This window comes from Aethalodelphis obliquidens, unplaced genomic scaffold (genome assembly GCF_003676395.1).
Source record: "Aethalodelphis obliquidens isolate GAN/ISIS:26980383/991018 unplaced genomic scaffold, ASM367639v1 scaffold76, whole genome shotgun sequence".
NCBI lineage: Eukaryota > Metazoa > Chordata > Mammalia > Artiodactyla > Delphinidae > Aethalodelphis > Aethalodelphis obliquidens.
The window spans coordinates 5103415-5110608 of NW_020838020.1; positions in this window are offsets into that span (position 1 = coordinate 5103415).

The following is a 7194-nucleotide window of genomic DNA, read 5'->3' on the forward strand; positions in this document are numbered from 1 at the left end:
ACACACACACACACACACACACACACACACACACACACACACACACATTTTGTTCCATTCTACCAGGCCAATGTTCACCTTTAGGTGATGGATTTTCAGTGCAGTTCAAGCCTGTTAATGTTAACAGGAGCTTATTGGAAGAGTCATAGTGAATGATGTAAAAATTGTGCTGCTGAGACTCAATTATAAGGTAGAATACTATTCAATCTCGATGATTACAGTGCATCTGAGATTTTTTTTTCATCTTCCTTATCTAGCTCTATGTCACAAGTTGGTGTTTTCATCTAGTCACATAGATAAATTCAGTTATCTTTAACACTTGTGATTTTAATCCATATTTCCATTTTATTTCATTCTTTCTTAAGCCTAAAATTTACATGGAAGCTGACTAATATTTTCTTTATTCTAACATTTCTAGCAACTCCATGACTGTTTAAAATACTTTTTACACTAGTACGACAATTTCAAATGCAACTATGAACATCTATTGATATTTTAGTTGCAATACTAAATGACACCAACGTAAAAAAGTTTCTGAGAGTATATTTTAGTAAGTTTTTTTTTTGTTTTTATATTTCAATCAGTAAGATGTTGAATCTGTTTTTTTTTTTTTCATGCAATTCCAATAATTTAGTTTAAAAACAGATATAGCCATAAGAACAGATTGGGAACCAATGACAACATAAAGATGCATTACTCACATTATGTTCAGGAATAATCTTTTGTGAAAATGGATCGTTATGAAATACAATACTGAATAAAAGTAAAACTGATGATTCTATATACTACTTTTTCTCCACCAATATGGAAATAATAAATCTAATTTATGTGGCTATTGAAGTTACAGGAATGGATGGAAGTTCAAAGAAGAAAGATAGAGCAGAGTGTATAGGGCAGAGTGTATAAGAAATCTGACATCTAAAATTTAATTAATAAAGGAATTGTTGACAAATAATATGCCAAGAAGTGGTTTTGTAATAATCAAGGACATTTGGTTACTGGCTAAATACTGAGATTATTGTTAATTACTTTTATGTTTTTGTAATACTATCATGGTCATATTAAAAATTAATCTTTTTAAGAATATCTAAGAAAAAATTACATAGAAATAATATGACATTTTAGATTTGCTTTAATAATCTATGTTGGAGGATTGAGTTAAATGGCAAATTCAACACTAAAAATATGTTGATAATTTGTAAAAGCTAAATACTAATGGTTAAATATTAATCTAGACTTTTCATTTTAAATACACCTGGTTTAAAGTTTTCTAATATATAAGCACTGACATGCCTATTCCTGGGTTTGCTGATCAAAAGTTGGAGAGTGGAAAGATCATGATCTTTGGAATCAAACAGACATAGATTTAAGCCTGGGCTTCTCCAGTTGTGTAACATTAGAGGCATTAGTGAACATTAGAAGTTTTAACTTTTTATCTGGAAAATAGGGATATACTAATAGCTATATATTTGTGTATGTATAACTTACTAAATATATAGCACTAAAAATGTAACTAAAGAGGGTGCTGATCTAAGAATTCTGAATATGTTAACTCATTTAATCCTTAAAACAAACCTATGAGGTAGTTACTATTGCTATGCCCATTTTATATATGAGGAAACTTAGGCAGAGAAGTTTCAGTAATTTGCCAAAGTTTACACAGCTTTTAAATTTGTAAAGTTTAGATTCAGTCAGAACAGTGTGGTGTGAAATATGTACTGAATCACCATAATATCTAGCTCTTGTTATCTAACAAATGCAATTGTTGTATGTTATATATAGATATCCCTGTTATATTTCTTTGAACTCTCAACAAGTAAGACACATACAGAACATGAAGGAAAAGAAATATGAAGCTGTCTAATAATCAACAAATGCTAATTTCCATGATTAGAAATATTTCATGATTTCTACTAGTTTCAATATCTGAAAAAATCTATCTTTTCCTCATCACATGGACTGCATATTGTTGATTTTTCTGTGAAATGATATATTCAGGCTTGTATATTCTTGCTTTATAGAAAAGAACCTAGAGTAAAACGTGATTTTTTTTTTTTTTTTTTTTTTTTTTTTTATTTCTTTATAGAAAAAACTCTAAAGAAAAAAGTTTTTTTTTTTTTTTTTTTTTTTGCTTTCTCAAATGAGAACTAGCTTGCCATCTGAGGAAGAACATCCTTTTTCTTTTGTCTTTTGTGGTTTTGATTACTGTTCCATATTTGTTAGTTCATTAATTTGTCCATTAAATTATTAAGTACCAGGCACTGTGCTTGATGATGAAGATATTAACAGTGAACAAGATAAACATGAATCTTGTCCTCATGGAGTTTATATTTTTGGGAGAACTAAAGAGTAATAAACAATTATGTCAAAATGATATACAAAGTGCTAGAGGGGCTTCCCTGGTGGCGCAGCGGTTGAGAGTCTGCCTGCCGATGCAGGGGGCACGGGTTCGTGCCCCGGTCTGGGAAGATCCCACATGCCGTGGAGAGGCTGGGCCTGTGAACCATGGCCGCTGAGCCTGAGCATCCGGAGTCTGCACGTCCAGAGCCTGTGTTCCGCAACAGGAGAGGCCACAACAGTGAGAGGCCTGCGTACCGAAAAAAAAAAAAGTGCTGGAATAGGGGAAATATGAACAATATATGGCATTGACAATATCCCTAAAATAGCTTTAGCAGGAATGATGGAAAATTCATAGAGAAATTTATACTGAAACTAAACTTTGAAAAATATTGCCCTGCTATGGAATTATGTAAAATTATATGTTAAGAATCAAATGTAACAACATATGTGATACCCTTGAGGAATATTAACAAGCACAGATATAAGTTTAAAGTGGGTTCAAAATTAGGTTTGAAGGGAGCATTAAAAGATATGTCTAGAAAGATAAGCTGAAACCATAGAATGGAAGACGTAATCTCTGTTAAAAGTTTTGTGCTTTATTATAAGGATAATGGATAACCAATAAAAATTTAGAAAGATGATCATATTTGCATTTTAGAAAGATTATCCTGGCTTCAGTGTGAGAAGTGACTGGAAGAAATCAAGACTGTAATCAAGAATACCACTTAGGAGGTTGTTACCACTATCCAAGAAGAGATTATGGTTTTTGCATCAGAAGAGCTTTACTAGTCTTTCACAGAAGTGGGAAAAAAATTAGATATATTTATAAATTAGTATTCAAAGGACAATAATTGAACATGGGGTTGAATTCAGAAAAAAAGCCTCAGAATTCTACCTCAGTTTCTAATTTGAGCATCTGGTAGGTGGTAGTACTACTTTTTATTAATCCAGAAACAACAGGGAAAGAAAATGTTCTGGGACAATGATTAGGAGTCTAGTTTGGGATATTTCAAAATTTGTCAGCCCTGAGGTGCATATAAACATTTTTAATCATATTTCAATATATTGTAGTAAATTATTATGAGAGATAACCATGGTGGATGATATTGGTCTTGAGTAATTAAGAATCAAATGTCAGAATGGTAGTGTATATATGGACATATATACTCTACCAAATGTAAAATAGACAGCTAGTGGGAAGCAGTCGCATAGCACACAGAGATCAGCTCAGTGCTTTGTGACCAGCTAGAAGGGTGGGATAGGGAGGATGGGAGGGAGGGAGACGCAAGATGGAAGAGATATGGGGATATATGTATATGTATAATTGAGTCACTTTGTTGTAAAGCAGAAACAACCCCATTGTAAAGCAATTATACTCCAATAAAAACGTTAAAAAAAAAGAATCAAATGTCATTTGAAGCTATTGGAATGGATAAAAATCAATGCATGAATATTTATTTCCCAGTCCAAAAGAATCTTTTTTATTGAATCATAGTTGATTTACAATATTGTGTTGCTTTCAGGTGTACAGCAAAGTGATTCAGTTATATGCATAATTTTTTCAGTTTAGTTTTTGTTATAGGTTATTACAAGATATTGAATATTGGACTTCCCTGGTGGTGCAGTGGTTAAGAATCCGCCTGCCAAAGCAGGGGACACAGGTTCGAACCCTGGTCCAGGAAGATCCCACATGCTGTGGAGCAACTAAGCCTGTGAGCCACAACTGCTGAGCCTGCACTTTAGAGCCCATGAGCCACAACTACTGATCCCACGTGCCACAACTACTGAAGCCTGTGCTCCTAGAGCCCATGCTCTGCCACAAGAGAACCCACTGCAATGAGAAGCATGTGCACTGCAACCAAGAGTAGCCCCTGCTCTCTGCAAATAAAGAAAGCCTGCGTGCAGCATCAAAGACCCAACACAGACAAAAATAAATTTATTTATTTATTTAAAAAAAGACATTGAATATTGTTCTCTGTGTTATACTTAAATCCTTGTTGCTTATCTATTTTATATATAGTAGTGTGTATTTGTTAATCCCAAACTCCTACCTTATCCTCCCCCAACCTTCCTTTCCCTTTCAGTAACCATGAGTTTGTTTTCTATGTCAGTGAATCTGTTTCTATTTTGTAAATAGATTAATGTGTATTATTTTTTAGATTCCACATGTAAGTAATATCATATAATATTTGTCTTTCTCTGACTTCCTTCTCTTAGTATGATAATCTCTAGGCATTTCCAGGCTGCTGCAAATGGCAACATTCATTCTTATAGCTGAGTAATATTCCATTATATATATATAGATAGATAGATAGATGGATATGCACATATACACATCTTCTTCATCCATTCATCTGCCGATGGACATTTAGGTTACTGCCATGTCTTGGCTATTGTAAATAGCACTGCTGTGAACATTGGGGTACATGTATCTTTTTGAATTAGAGTTTTCTTCTTTTCTGGATATATGCCCAGGAGTGGGATGGAAGAATCTTTGTCTTACTGGAACATCGCAGCAAAGAAACAGGAGTCTCAACAGAGCGATGACTATTACAAAGCAGCCTTGAGTTTTTATAACCCTTCAAGTAGCCAGAAGCAGATAGCCTATTTTTGGAAGAGCTCTGGCCTGGGAGCTAGAAGATACTGGCCCCAAATAACCTCTCTGAATTTCTCCACTTTGAGGCATTGAGGTTGAGTTAGGGCAGTAATTCTGTCTTGCCTGCATGTTAGAGTAAACTTATCTACCAAGGAGTTTCTAAAAATCCCATGTCCAGGCTGCACCCTACACTGATTAAGTAAGAACCTTCCAGGCATTCAACAGTAGTTTTTAAAGCTCTACAAGAAGTTCCAGTGTTTAGCCAAGATTAAGATCCATTAGTTTTGGAGATATCCAACTCTAAACATTTTATGATATTTTCTCAATATATCTAAACAATGCTTTGGTCAGAACAAAGCAATGCATGTGGCCTTGTGGCTCCAAACAGAAGAGTCCTCCACTCTCACAGGTGGAGGGGGCAGGGCACTGGAGTAGTAACCACAGATTAATTTGTTCTCAAGCTCACCTTCTCATGTGCCCTTTAGGAAGCAGAGCTCCCTGTCTTTATCTGACCATTTTAAGGAAGGCTCAACCCCAATATATCCAGCTAACCAAAAAAAAAAAAAAAAATCAGATTTGGCATCAACACTTCCAAAAGGAATCATGTTTTTCCAACCCTGCTGATTATTATTTTCTACTTTCTCAGGTGGAGATTGAGAAATTCAGGGGCTGGCTTTTAAGTAATTCTTGGCTGCATGAATATTGAGAAGACTGAGAAATAGAACATGACTCCTACTGAAGGGAGGAGGAGAGGAAAAAGATTCTCCTGGGTACCTGTGAAGGCGTGCCAGAAAATTAGGTGGAAAACCATCGACTTGTCATGACATTAAGTAAAAGGAAGATAGTGGGCAAGAAATAAATGTTTAGTTATGTAATATGTTGTCCAGAGTTAAATAAGTCTTTTCATGAATATCCCAATGGAATTATTAGGGTAGAAATAAGATTTCAAGAAGTCAATGAGTAAATGAGAGTCAAAGGAGAGCAGCAAGGGCTATAGAAAACTGTTTAAAGGAGGACTGTTCATGTTAAGTGTTCATATCTGGATATTTATCAGAGAGAAATCTGAGTTATATCTGTCTCCTGGATTAATTTTTAATAATATGATTTTTCATTTTCAAAAGTATGACAGGGCTTCCCTGGTGGTGCAGTGGTTAAAAATCCACTTGCCAAAGCAGGGGACATGGGTTTGAGCCCTAGTCCTGTAAGATCCCACATGTCACAGAGCAACAAAGCCCATGTGCCACAACTACTGAGCCTGTGCTTTAGAGTCCGTGAGCTACAACTACTGAGCTCACATGCCAAAACTACTGAAGCCCACAAGCCTAGAGCCCGTGCTCTGTAACAAGAAAAACCACCACAGTGAGAAGCCTGTGCACCGCAATGAAGATTAGCTCCGGGGCCGAACGGCTTCAAGGTGGTGGAAGAGTAAGACGCTGAAATCATCTTCCTCCCCACAAACACATCAGAAATACATCTACATGTGGAACAACTGCTACAGAACACCTACTGAACGCTAACAGAAGACCTCAGACCTCCCGAAAGGCAAGAAACTCACCACGTACCTGGGTAGGGCAAACGAAAAAAGGAAAAAAACAGAGACAAAAGAATAGGGACGGGACCTGCACCAGTGGGAGGGAGCTGTGAAGGAGGAAAGGTTTCTACACACTAGGAAGCTGCTTCGTGGGCCGAGACTGCGGGTTGCAGAGGGGGGAACCTTTGGAGCCATGGAAGAGAGTGCAGCAATGGGGGTGCAGAGGGCAAAGTGGAGAGATTCCCGCACAGAGGATCGTTGCCGATCAGCACTCAGAGGCTTGTCTGCTTACCCGCCGGGGCTGGTGGGGGCTGGGAGCTGAGGCTTCAGCTTGGGTTGGATCCCAGGGAGACGATTGGGGTTGGTGGCATGAACACAGCCTGAAGGGGGCTAGTGTGCCACGGCTATCAGGGAGGGTGTCCGGGAAAGTCTGGACCTGCCAAAGAGGCAAGAGACTTTTTCTTCCCTCTTTGTTTCCTGGTGTGCGAGGAGAGGGGATTAAGAGTGCCGCTTAAAGGAGCTCCAGAGACGGGCACGAGACGCAGCTATCAGTGCGGACCCCAGAGACGGGCATGAGATGCTAAGGCGCTGCTGCCGCCACCAAGAAGCCTGTGTGAGAGCACAGGTCACTATCCACGCCGCCCCTCCCGATAGCCTGTGCAGACCGCCACTGCCAGGGTCCCGTGATCCAGGGACAACTTCCCCTGGAGAACGCACAGCATGCCTA